General features: G+C 44.0%; 1 protein-coding gene across 3 annotated transcripts in view; it reads left to right on the top strand.

Moving 5' to 3' along the window:
• LOC145351806 (cadherin-18) overlaps positions 1–14,221 on the top strand; it is a 556,159-nt gene that overhangs the window by 204,258 nt on the left and 337,680 nt on the right. The window lies entirely within an intron of this gene.

Raw genomic sequence — 14,221 nt, 5'->3', positions numbered from 1 at the left:
TCCTATAGCCAGGAATAATCTGGGGACCTTTCGTAAAAGGGCAAAAATGAAATATAAAAATCAATTATCCTTACAAGGTTCTGGAAATGACATCAGTTTCAAACCTAAGTAAATCACAAAGATGTTGAAAGCTTTTTGAAAGCAGAAATTCCAGGCTTTTGTGAGGAAAACGCAGATCCAGGAGATAATCGTATGACACTTCCATGGAAATTACTTCGAAGAATTTTAAGGGTGGACAGTGTGTATCTTTAAACTTGGCGACTGTTTTTTGTTAATTTTGGGGTTATTTTCAGCCCAGTTCTCCAGGTGAGGGACCTGCAGGATTGGGTGGAATGCTGATCTCTGCTAACCCACCAAGATGGGAGCTAGAAACTCACCTGTCCCTCAGGACATTGGCAGTGTGGATGCAGTGGGGAGGGGGTTGTGGATGACCTGCGGCTTTGTGGGGAGAGGATGCGGGCAGCAATCAGGAACAGGGTGCATTCTTTGCTCATTTTTTCCAATGGGGGGTGTGGGAAACCTCATCACTCATTAAATTCTACCACATTGTTTGTATCCCGTCTGCTTTCACCCTCCAATAAATCCAACAGATCACGGTGCACTGTAGTGAAATCCGCACCCGACGTGACCCCTTGAGCTTCCTACGTTAAAGTTAAAGTGGGATTCTCCGGCCTCCCCACATTTCATGGAGCAGGAAGCAGCACACCATTGGCCGGTGGCAGGTCCTGGTATTGTCATTGGGATTTTCCATTCCATACTCACCAAACCACCAGGAAACCCATGGTTGGGGTGCACCGTGAGTGAGGCCAGAAAATCCCATAAACTGTCAGAAAGTTCCAGCCTATTGTCCCAGTGACTTTAATGAATAAATCTCCAGTTGCTCAGTTATTCCAAATCATAGAATTATACAGTCACAACTCAATATAGTGAGATAAGAATGTTCCTGGAAAACACAAATTGGTTTTGTTCTGCTGTTAAGTCTGGAATTGTTAAGGTGTTTCCTCCTACTGTCTGGGAAATGTTTTCTCTTGATATATTCTTCAACAATCTGCAACTTTCCTGAACAATAAAGTGCCCAATTTTGGACAACCCTTCTCTCTCCAACTTAATTTTCTTAACTCTCTTCAAAATCCGTCTACCTGTGTTTGAAAGTTCTATCCTTTCCCAATGTGCTCTATCTTTCCAGTGTCTTTTTTGTTTTATTTGATTATACGCAGAAAGGTTAACAAAAAATAACTGTGAGAAAAGTATCAACTGGTATGTTACTTTGATAAAGTAAGATTTTGGGAAAGTTTAGCTGTAGAGTTGGGAATATTAAGGTGGACAGCAGAGATTGTCAGGGGCCTCCTGCCTTGTCTGATACCCAGGTCCATATCAACTCACTGAGATCTAAAGAATTCATCAAGATTCTAAAGTTCAGTGAGAATGTCACGTGTTTATTTCCATTTCTTTCAATGTAAAGTTCTATAAGGTGCCATATGTTCAGGGACTTGCACCACTGCACAATCAGAGTTTCTGCTGAAGGCAAAGAACTCCCTGATGTATTGTAATTTTAATACCAAACTGAACCGAGTGAAGGAAAAAGAAATGAAGAGGAAATTATGTCCCAATGTTTAATGGAATTCCATCCTGTCCATGTTAATTATCAAATATTACAACTAAGCAGCATCCTGGAGCATAATGGCAGCAAAACCAAAGGCATCCTTTCTGCCTCCAATCACAGCTACAAATTCCTGACTATATCAAGCTCCCAGGGTGCCCCTCAAGCTGAACAAGAATGTAGAATGTCTCCGTACTCTTTAATCCACACTGAGCTTACTCCTCTCTACGTTGCTACAAATACCTCTATCTGCTCTAACGCTGTCCTGGTTAGTCAGCCCACTTCTGTCTCCCATAGATCCCTGAAGTCAGGTCCAAATGCCATGCATTGTCATCTCCCGCTGACAGCATCCTGTATTTACATTACCCTGCTCCAGTCTTCACAGACTCTCTGTGCCAAAGTGACCTGACTTCAGGGATCCCATTCTCGATCTGAAATCCACCCATTGCCTTGCCACATTCTCCCGTCTTTAGCTGCAGTCCAACCTGCCCACATCAACTCTCAGTAGCTGCAGCACTGGAGATGCAAAGCTGGAAAGTAACTCACTTCACATTCAACGTGGCCAGTCCCTCAAGCCTGCTTCACCCTTCAATAAGATCATGCTGATCTCCTACCTCAACTCCACCTTCCTGCCCAATCCCTATATCCCCGTCTCCTGCTTGGAGCATGTCCACAATTTAGACACTGTGAGACAGCAGAATATTCCACTTGAAGGGTGCCAGGGTTCCACACCTGATCCATAACGCATTCGTACCTTCCTCAACACATTGCCACAGACATTGTTGGCAGTTCAGCTGAAAAGTTATGTATTAGATTTAAACATTCTGCTGAACAAATAAAGGTGAGCAATAAAACCTGGAGATTTATCCCCATTATCCAGTGGCAGCTCCAACTGAAGTAGAAGAAAGAAACAATTAATAGAAAGCAGTGGGGAAAGAAACAGTCTTTAACCAAGATTCAATTCATAATCAATTGAGATGGATATCCCAAATGCTAATAGAATTTTTTTGTGATGCAGTTAATGGGCTTTTCCATTCACTATAGCTTTGTAATTCTTCCTCACATATATTTTAATTTAATTGTAGTTCACTACAAGAGCAACACTTTATCACTTGCAGCAGGAAAGTGGTTACTCTTGGACTTTGTTTAACAAGCGTTAGATAGTGAATGTGTGGTATTGTAGGTCAGAGATAATGGTTTGAATTTCTGCTGCGTTTGCCAACTGAAATGTTTACGCAGCAATGTAAAGGGTGGAATTTTACAACTTCTTTCTGCCTGTTTTGCGGTGGGAAAATTTTGTATAATTGGGTGTAAAGTAGCAAACACGAACGGCGCCGGTTTACGAGCCTGTCGCGATTTTGCGACACATGGATTTCCGGTGCAGTCAGCTTCTCACTCGAAATGAGCGAATTAATTTATGTAAATTTGTTTCAATGTAGATTTTTAGTGTGTTTAATGAGCCCAGCACTCGATCGTCCAGGAAATGGGGGCAGAGGGACCTGATGCCACTCTGCTTCCAATCGGTGCAGGAGGAAGGGGTCTGTGATGTGTCTGGGTGGCGGGGATGATGGGGGTGATGGAGGGGGCTGCATCTCAGGCTGTGGGCCCCCACGATTGTGGCGGGGGGGGTTGGTGGGTGGGGGGAGGTTGCTGGTTGAAGCTGCCTGCAGTAGCAGGGGCCTGACAGCTCTCTCTCTGTCAGGCCTCTGCTACTGTCAATGTGCATGTACAACATCCAGAGGTCTGCACATGCGCAATATCTCCCTCTGCAGGCTGTCTGATGAGTTAAGCCCCACAACAACCTCTCTGGCTAGAAACTGACCAGTCCATCTTTTTAGAGACAGAGTGCATAATGTTAGGTGTGAAAACTCACCCAAAAAGCAGATCTGGAACTCTCCCAGTTTCAGACTAGCTGGACATTTGGACAAAAAGCTTGTAAATTTCCACCCAAAGTATTTTCTGCAGGGGTTAAGCAAAAAGTTGGAAGAATCCCGTCAGAAGTTCATTCCCGATGGGTTAGAAATGGAGCCTTACACTGTGGCAGGAAGTGGAGGGATGTGAGATGCCCGTTCAATATTGAATCCTGTAAATGTCAGTGAAGGTGAAACAGACAAGTTGCTATCATAGCATAGTGTGCTATCGTCCCCAGCTGAATTTTTACTTCAATATCTTTTTCCTTTTTTTTGTGGCTTAGTATTTACTTTCTAGGTTGTCAAAATCCAGTTGGGAACAGTGGGGATTTCAGAAATCAATCCTGACTCCTCAAAGATTTCCACGTCACTTAGAAAACAAATGTGAACACAGCGAGATATTCTGAACTGAAATAAAAATTATACGTTTCTAAAAATAATCTTTATCTCAAACAGAATAATAATCTTCCCACTCTCTCTTTTACTAGTTTTCTATGTTGCTGGAAATCAGCTTTAGAATCTTTAACATCAGAAATGATTAGGTGTAAATGGATGAATTCCCTGCTCCTTTGGGTGATTTCCAGCATCCACTGTGGAAATGGGAACAAGTAGAATTAGTAACTTTTATCTTCTGCTCTCCAACATCTGAATTCTTCAGCTTTGACAAAGAGTCACCTGGACTCACGATGTCAGCTCTTTTCTCTCCTTACAGATGCTGCCAGACCTGCTGAGATTTTTCCAGCATTTTCTCTTTTGGTTTCAGATTCCAACATCCACAGTAATTTGCTTTGATCTGAACTTTTCCAATTCATCGTAATCCCAAGTCCAACCTCCAAATGTGAGTCCGGAACCTGGAAGTGGCCATGCCTGGATGTTGGATCCGAATGTCCCAGAGATGACAAATTCAGAAGCTACTTTTGGGGAGCACCATCCAATTAGGGGTGGTTCCAGATTTGGGAAGTCCATTCAACATGACCTGTGACAGGACTATCACTGTTTTCAGGGTGTGGTCAATGTTGAGGACTAGCAGCAATGACATGGAGGTGAAGAGAACTGAAACAGCAGTAAAAGCTACACAGGCAGAGAGTGAATCTCCATCATGTGACTGCAGTAGCGTAGGTTTTGCTCAGGGAGACTCAATCATTGTGATTCATAAGAACATAAGAAATAGGAGCAGGAGTAGGCCACCTAGCCCTTCGAGCCTGCCCCGCCATTCAATAAGATCATGGCTGATCTGTCGTGGCTCAGTTCCACTTTCCCGCCCTTTCCCCATAACCCTTAATCCCCTCGCTTATCAAAAACCCATCAACCCGCGTCTTAAAAATATTTAGCGCGGCAGCCTCCACCACTTCAACGGGCAGAGAATTCCAGAGATTCACCACCCTTTGAGTGAAGAAGTTCCTCCTCAACTCCATTCTAAACCGCCCCCCCCCCCCCTTTATCTTGAGGCTGTGCCCTCTAGTCCTACTGTCCTTTCTGAGCGGGAAGAGTCTCTCCACCTCTATCCTATCCATCCCATTCATCATCTTCTACGTCTCAATGAGAGCTCCCCTCATTCTTCTAAACTCTAACGAGTACAAGCCTAGTTTATTCAGCCTCTCCTCATAGCTCAACCCCCTCAACTCCGGCATCAGCCTAGTAAACCTCCTCTGCACTCCCTCCAAGGCCAAAATATCCTTGCGTAAGTACGGCGCCCAAAACTGCACACAGTACTCCAGCTGCGGCCTCACCAATGCCCTATACAGCTGCAGCAAGACCTCCCTACTTTTATATTCAATCCCCCTCGCTATGAAGGCCAGCATCCCATTCACCTTCCTGACCACCTGCTGCACCTGCAGGCTGGGTTTTTGCGACTCATGCACAAGGACCCCGAGGTCCCTCTGCACCGTCGCCTGCTGCAGTTTTTCGCCCCGTAAGTAACAGTCCTTCCTACCATTATTCAGTGCTGACAAACTAATTAAACACCCCAAATGTATTGTATCTTGAACCTCCCGCTATGTAGCCACCTCCACAGCATATGCTGGGATCTTTATACATTCAAAAATTCAAAAGTGGACAGTGATACTGAAAAAAGATGTTGAAATCTGTGCTGTTCCATTCAGACTGTCCCCAGACAGAAAGAAGTTGAGAGGGGCGACAGTGAACCTACATCTGGAAACACGGCAACTACAGATTTTCAGAATCTGTGACATTAAACCCAGTGTTACCCGAGACAGCTTCCAGCGTCACAGGTTATCACGGTGAACTCCTAGGTCAACACAAAGGAGATCAGAGAACTGAGGGGGAGGAATCCTCATGATCCTGCATCTCCATCAACATCATAACTGCTCAGAGGTGGGTGTGGAGCACCAAAAATCCCCAAACTCAGTCATTGTTCTGTGAGTGATGGCCGGGCAGGTTCACGTCTGCATTCATTGCTGACAGACCAAACAAAACATTTTGGAACCTACAGCAAAGCCAGGCATTAAAATATAATTTACAACAGCATACTGGTGGGTGAAGGTTGTCAGCAGTGAAGGTGCAGGAGGAGTGGTCAGAGATTGGTGCAGTGTCTCTGCCTTGTTTCAAAGATCAGGCAGCAGCCATAGGATTTAAATAGTTTCCTGAAGGGAGTGTGTGTTATATTCCCCTGGGAGACTGTGTTACTGTTAACAATTAAAGAAAAGTTCAAACATCTTGTGAAAAACTAAAATTAATTGCACATGATTTCTATAGCTTACAACCAATAAATACTACTGTCAAAGAAACAAATAAAACAAACAAATAAATATCCACTTTCCTGGGTAAATACAAATACTTTATATTAGAAAACAGTTTAAAACACAATCACATATCCTTTAGATTAAAATTTTCAATTGAATCTCCCCTTCCCCTTTTTCTTTATAACTTCCCCAGGATGTATATAATACTATTTATTAAAATTTTTGCGATCTCTTCACTTATTCTGACCAAACCAAAGTGCCACAGCTCTCTGGAATTCAATTTGTTTCTCTATGGTGTTCCAGCTATGCTCTGAGATATGAAATTTTACTGGCATCCTTCAGTTAACGTTTGGCTCAGTGACCATCCAAATCTGCCTTGCAGCCTTACAACTGTAGATTCTCTGTTCCAGTCTGGCTTCCTCTGCAGTCTTGGTTAGTGCCAGAAATACTCCTGATTTCTGATTGGTCATTTGCTTCTGGCCTACAGCTGTTTCTCAGCTCTTACCTCCCTGCTGAGCTCTGGGATTACACACACTAATTTGGGACCTTCCAGCTCTAATTCAAAGACCTTCTGGAAAAATCCCATACACAACTGCTCAATATTCCAAGCTAAGTTCTGTCCTGAATTTCTCAGTATTTGTGACCAGGGGTTTTTGTTGCAGTTGTTACCACCAGGTGAGGAGGAGTAAGGTAGCTAATTCCTTCTCCCACTCCTTGTTAGACGGTGGAACAGGCTTTCAAAAGGATGTGCTTGTGAATTGAGTAAGTGGTTTAGCTGTTTATGTGCTATGATTGCAATAGGCACAAAGCAGTAGGTTTCCTTGAGATTTTGAAAAGGCAAATTTATTGTACTTAGCAAGATCAAAGAAAAACACCCTGACTTCCAAACACACTGAGTTCACACACACGCACGCACACGCACACACACAAATATATTAGAGTGGGCAGATGGGTTAAGCAATTTAAATTCCAGTAAAGTTAGAGAAAATATCACTCTTTCAGGTTGGTGATTTGGCCAACGTTAGGCTGAAAGCAGTGAGTTCAAAATGAAGATTGTTTAATGATGTAGATGAACAATTTATCTTTGAGATAGCAACTGTGGAGCTGAATCCTTTTCTTGAATTAAAAAGCTAGCAGCACACGGAGAGACAGCCAGTTCTATGTAAGGGTCGTATAGACTCGAAAGGTTAACTGTGTTTCTCTCTCCACTGATGCTGCTGGGCCTGCTCAGTTTATCCAGCACTTCCTATTTCTATTTCAAATTTCCAGCATCCACAGTCTTTTGCTTTTTATTCAAGCCACCAAGCTGACCCTCCCCCCACCCCCAGGACCAGTCCCAATCGCTGGCATCCCTCCCTCTGTCACTCAGCCCCGAGTGCAGAGTTGCAACAGGACACCCACCCTCACCGATTGCCCCCCCTCCAGAGGTCCCGTCCACATTAGGCCCCACCCCGTTAGGCCTCACCCATCTTGGCACTGCCTTGGTCCTCCCTGGGTTTTGGCACTTTTGACCTTGGGCAGTGCTGTGTGCCTAGACTGGCATTGCCAGGGTGCCCATGCCCAAGGGGCACTCCCAGCCCCCGACCCACCTCAATGGCCTCCACCTCACTGCTGCCAACTCTCCACAAGTGGGGGGGCTATAGTAAATGGCACTGGAGCGAACCACTCCTGGTGGGGAGGGGGAAGGAGCAAGTGGGCCCAGAGATTTCAGTCCCGGACCCACTAATGATATTTAAATAACATTTAAATGAGCATTTGCATGAATTATTAAGCTTTGTGCCGATTTCTGGCACGGAGCTCACAGCACTGGATATTCAACTACCGGAGATGCGCGGAGGCCATGGTGCCCAGTGGGGAGCCTGTGAAATGTCCTTTGCTTGAGTGTCCCAGCCTGCTGCTCTGCAAAAGTGACACAGCGCGTTGAGAAAATCACCCCCTGATCTTTGGTATAAATAGAGAAAGGACATGTTATTCTCCTCTCAGAAGACTTTGTGATTCAGTTTGGGAACAGAGAGGAGAGAAGCTGTAAATGGTCCCCTGAGCAGTCATCCTCTCCACTCCTTGTGACACACGTGAGAGCTGGACTGGAGTCACACATAAAGAAAATCAATCTCTTCCATCTCTGCTGCCTCCTCAACAACAGAGATCCTCGGGAGAAGCAGCACAGTCAATATTTTCACAATGTTACTGCTCTGATAGGATGGACGTTCCATTGGAACGCCTGACAACCGACTCCCTGAATGAATGGCTTAATGTCAACTGCAGAACAGCACGTTCCCGCAGGGCCAGAGGAATCGCTTCAGGGATTCCCTGAAAGCCCCCCTCAGGGACTTTAAAATCGAGACTATACCATGGGAGACCCTTGCCCAGAATCACGCAGCCTGGAGGAGCGCAACTCCCAAAGGCCCATCAGCAAACAAGGAGCGATGGATAGTGTCAGGCCATGTATAAGCCATGAGAACAATGTCCCCCCAGCAACACAGCCTCATTGTCCTGCTCTCACTGCACTGGAACATTTCCTGCTAAGATAGGATACATCAGCCGCCATCGCACCCACACAGCCCAACACCTGGATGACTGATGAAGGTGGTTTTCTTCAATACTGAAGGATGAATGATGATGCGTATGGTCGACATTGTTAGAATATTGGTCCCAGAGGTGAATGGCCATTGTTTCAAATCGTGATATCACAAATCATCCTGATAAATTGTTCCTGTTCAAAGGATTCCTGATCTCTGGTATAAATACTGAGGTGACAGTATTCCATTCTGTTCCTCAGTGACACATTCCAGAAACACATCATTAAGATTACGAATGTACATTGCAGCCGTACCTCACCATCATCTTTTGTGAGCACTCCACTGAATTTAGTTTATCAGCCTGCTTGTCTGGTATCCCATATTGGTCGAACAAACATTTCCAAAACTTCCAGGCTAGTCAATGCATTGTTTCCAGCTTTGCCGCAATCTCCATTCCCTCGCCACTGACTCCGCTCCATCCCTGGCAGCTGTTTGAGGATGAGCCAGAGCATTCCCAATCTTCATGTCCTATTTGACCTGAAGTTGAACTTGTGCTGAGCTAGTGGTGGCACATCTACAAAGGCCCCATATTTCCACTTCATGACATCACCCATCTCTAATCTCACCTCAGGATTTCTGCTGCTCTACAAGACTTTTGCACTTCTCTGTTTTTGGCCACTTGTGCCTTTGGCTGTCCCAGTCCAAAGCTCCAAAACTTACTTCCCAATATCCTCTATCTCCATTTCTTGCTTTAAGATGCTCTTCAAAACCTACTTCTTTGAGCAGGTTTATGGGCCACAGGAAAACAGGGCGATGTCATATCATCATAAATGCCCAAACCAGGGACAACTTTTAGCATTGCAGAGATATTCCTGTGAATCATCCCAAACTGTTGGACAATTTATACCCCTCCATTGTAAACTCTCCAAAATCACCAGCACACCTAACCTCTCCTGGAGTTTTGTAACATGTTTGCATTTTGTACATTATTGCCCATTAAACCCATCACAGAAAGTTCATTCTAGTAATTAGCAGCAAACTTGCCCAAGTAATGATGTGACCATTACAATTCAAACACATCGACCAGAAAGAGAACAGTCACAAAGTGTGAAGTCACGTTCTTTTCAGCTGTGAAATGTTTCATCAGATTTTAAAAATATCAACTTTTTTTTCTTGCTTTCCCTTGTTTATTCTCTCTTTTAATTCAATCTTTTCCCCTTTCTTCGTTTCTCTTTCTGTATTTGACGTGAACTCACTTACTGTAATTCACCTTCCTCAAGCTGCCCTCTGTATATCTCTCAACATTTTAATCTCGCTCATTAACAAGATAAGCTATTCTCTGGCTCACTCGGGTCCCAGGCATCCCATTCCTCTCCCGCTAGCAGCAAACAATTACAGTCAATTTGTGATTAAAAAAAGGATGAAAAGCCTCAATATGCATCAACGTGTCTAACCAATGGGCATGGTCTGAGTGCAGCTCCAACAAAATCTGGACCTCAGGGTGAAATTTAGTCTTACAACAGTTGTTGCTATGAAGTGTCTTGGGATGCTCACTTTATTAAACACTACACACCAGAAAGTTGGTGTTGTTACCATCATTGCTTACTGAGCCCACATAGTTTGACTGAATAACTGTAAAATCAATTGGGAATAATAATGTGATTTGGTGGTGTAGAATGTTTAACTGCTAGCATGCACTGAAAGAAGCGTTGATCCCTGTACTGTGATGCATTTAATGGCCATACTTTTGTTAAGTGTAGAGGCAAAATGTAATTTAGCATAATCGAAACATAAATTTTGATCCAGGAAACCAGAACTGCCTAATGACTGCAAAGATAATGCTGATGCCAAATTTCAGTTCCCCCAGCAAGGCAGAGAGCTAGATGACTAGCATTGAAATACACAGGGCTTGTTGCTCAGCCCTGAGGAGGCTTTGCATTTATTTCTTCCACAGGCCTTACCCATTTCCAGTATTTTCTGTTCCTGTGTCAGATTTCCAATGTTTAAAGTGTTTTGTTTTATGGAATTCACGGCAAATTACATTCTGTTGAGAAGTCAAGATAAATCACAGGACACATCACCAGAAACTAACACTGAAGGAAGATGATGTTACAAACAGGAGAGAGAGAGCTAATTTCAACAGCACTAATACCTCCTTTCAATGCAGATCTGTAAACAGAAAGGTGTTTTTGATTTTTTTCCCTCTTTGTACCGAGTGGCATCTTTCCCAACCCTTCAGTTTTTGGTGCAATCCAACTTTCTATTCTTCAGCCCACAGTAAACACCAGATAAGATGACTACAAAAGGGTGGTTTATTCACACATACTCAGAACACAGGAGAACGTTGCCTTCTTTGCATTCAAACAGTAATTGGGAGAGTGAAATAAAGATTACCGTGCAGAGACCACAGAGAAAAGAAATATTGTTCCAGATGTATTCAGGAATCAAGAATCAAAGTCCAATGAACTATCTCCTCACGGATGTTGGTGAGTTGAAAACCAATGCTGGATTTTTAACTTTTCCAATGGTATTGACTTCACGTGATGAGAGAGACACACGCAGAGATGGATCAGTCCTGTAGGCGATGGTACAGGATTTCCAGCATATAAATGGGGCCAAGTGTCCGACCTGGGGGGTTGTGAGGCAGCCAGTTAGTTGGTAAACAACAGACTGAGACGTTGCAATTCGGCAAGGCAATATTACTGGTTACACAAACTGGGGGCCTGTGTCACATGGCTCGCACCTTCTTCACGGTCTTTAACAGAGGATATGTTTCCATTGTCTGGGTCTTCAAGATTGCTAAGTGTCTTACCAATTAAAATTGAAAGGAAGCCTGCAGAGTCCTTTGTCTGAGCAGACAAGGAGACACCTGTTGGACAGCCTTTATTACAAAAATGCAGATAGCCTTTGTGTAGCTCCCTTTGAATTTGAGCAGTCTACAGAGGTAATTAGTGTACGGATCTTCAGGGATAACGAGGTGTGAGTTTGCTCAGTGATGCTGGCTTGCTTCTTTTGCTCTGAGTTACAGACAGACATAGATTCAGCCATTTAAGGCCTTTGTCCAGTTTGAAATTTTTAATTGTGACAATTATTCAAAAAAATGTACTGGATGAGCTCTTATCTCCTCACAATGAGGAATATCTGGAGGGAGTCAGAGTTATTGAATGGTATGAAACTGAGTTGAGAAGAAAATTACCAACTAATCTCTGAAGGCAAATTCACTTGAATGTTTGTAAAACCTTAAATGCCTCAGACTAAAACAAACATGTTTGCAGCTGTTTCCCAATCATTCAATTCTCATTAAGAACGTTGAGAAAAAGAAATAGTCCGTTATATTACACTCCTTGGACTGAAAGAAGCCTTTGATTGAATGTAAAAATACAGAGAGAAAGAAGTTTCCATTTTCTTCTTCCGTAAACAAAAGGATGAAAGCAAATTTATTGTTAGTACTGCTGATTACAATGATTCACAGTGCTATCGTAAACCAGCTGAAGTTGAAAGTAGCACAAAATAAAGGCCCAAACTCAAGGTTGATGGGATTTTATTCTCGATAATGGAATAGGAGAGTATACTTTATGAAAAGAAAAATCTTGAGTCAGGGATTTGACTGTAACTATGTCACGGAATCTGAAGCAGCAGGTGTAAAGTGTAGAAGCACTTTACATTTCTCTGTTGGAAGGGTTTACCATTGTATTGAAAGAACAGTTTCAGAACACTCTGTTCTGAATGATATTTTGATGAGAGTTAATTCGTGGGTCGTGGAAGATCCATAGAAAAGTGCTCCCATTTCTGATATTTCACCTTTCTAATTGAAAATTAGAACCAAAAAAGTGCTGCCACAGGATAAGAAAGCCGTGAAGAGTTTCTACATTTTGGTATAATCAAATAATATTGTGCAGGCTGTTGTGTTTCCCTGAGAGTGGATTGGGAGGTGGGGAGGAGGTTGTTTGATGGCACGCGAAGGCTTGGCATGGATAATTTGCCAAATTTGTAACTCCATTTGATTAAGCTCAAGAAAGGTTGAAATCAATCTCCCCACCTGCAGGCTGATTGAGGCCCTTACCCAGCGGCACGGTGGCACAGCGGTTAGCACTGCTACCTCACAATGTCAGGGACCCGGGTTCAATTCCAGCCTTGGGGAACTATCTGCACATTCTCCCCATGTCTGTGTGGATTTCCTCCAGATGCTCCGGTTTCCTCCCACAGTCCAAAGGTTGATTGGCCATGATAAACTGTTCTTTAGTGTCAGGGGGACTAGCAGGGTAAAACATTGGGCTACAGGGATAGGGCCTGGGTGGGTTCATTGGTGCAGGCTCAATGAGCTGTGGGGCTTCTGTGATGATTAATTTAAGGGCCTTATTCCACTGCCAACCAACAGCAGGTGGGGGCCATGCCCTGTGAAGAAACAGCCAACTAATTCCTGACAGCTGTTAGCAATGGGTTGACTGTTACCTTCTACTTTGGACCTAATTTATATGTAAATTTTTTAATAGTACCACCAGGACATATAAAAGGGTTTTAGGTGGCACTGTGTGTTGGAATTGTGTATGTTGAGTTGAATCACAAAATGAAGGAGTTTATAAAGAAGCAGACTTGTGTTTCCCTTACTGGACTGCAACTGAGAGGCTCAAACAGAGAGCATGTCTACAACCTGATGTTGGGCGTGTGGGAGGGGGGAGGGGGAGCAGCTGGTGAATGGTGGGGGCCGGGGGTTGCAGGGGGTGGTTAAGTGGTCAGGGTGAGGGGTGGTCCTTGTTTGTTGGAACGAAAGTGACATATAGTGGGTGCTGAAATCTGAAACCAAAAGAGAAAATGCTGGAAAACCTCAGCAGGTCTGACAGCATCTGTGAGGAGGGAAAAGAGCTGACATTTCGAGTCCAGATGAGCCTTTGACAAAGCTCAAAGAAGTTTGCCCAACAGCTTTGACAAAGGGTCATCTGGACTCAAAACACCATATCTTTTCTCTCCTTACAGATGCTGTTAGACCTGCTGAGGTTTTCCAGTATTTTCTGTTTTGGTTCCTGGCTGGTTTTGCCCAATGGTGGGACCCACTAGCAACAATTAAGGGATTTGCACAAAGGCCACAAATTGTCCTTCACAATGACTACCACCCCCCACCCCCCAACCACCCCACCATTCCTCTCCCTCTTGCCTCCCCGATTTGCGTCAAATGATTCAAACCAATTACCTGGGTTTCTGGGGCTCACCCATCAATGCTCATTCTGGCTATTGCAGGACGAATAGTGTCCAGCACAGGGGGTGGACCTGCCAGCACTGACCAGCATCAGGCAGCTCACTGACGTGGGGAATTGGCCCTGGTTGAAAGGGAATTCCAATGGCACAATAGCAGCTGCCAGTTTGGGGTTTAATCCATTTGGAGTTCCTTGAAATACAGTTTGGTTGTTAGTAGATCACCATCAGGCAGCTGGGGCTATCACTGTGACGGTTCCGGTCTCTTTGCCGTGTGGGAACAGGAAGCAATGCTGAGAG

The sequence above is a fragment of the Carcharhinus amblyrhynchos genome, chromosome 2 (genome assembly GCF_965287045.1).
Source record: "Carcharhinus amblyrhynchos chromosome 2, sCarAmb.v2.hapA, whole genome shotgun sequence".
NCBI classification, from domain to species: Eukaryota; Metazoa; Chordata; class Chondrichthyes; order Carcharhiniformes; family Carcharhinidae; genus Carcharhinus; species Carcharhinus amblyrhynchos.
This window is presented reverse-complemented; position numbering and strand designations above follow the sequence as displayed.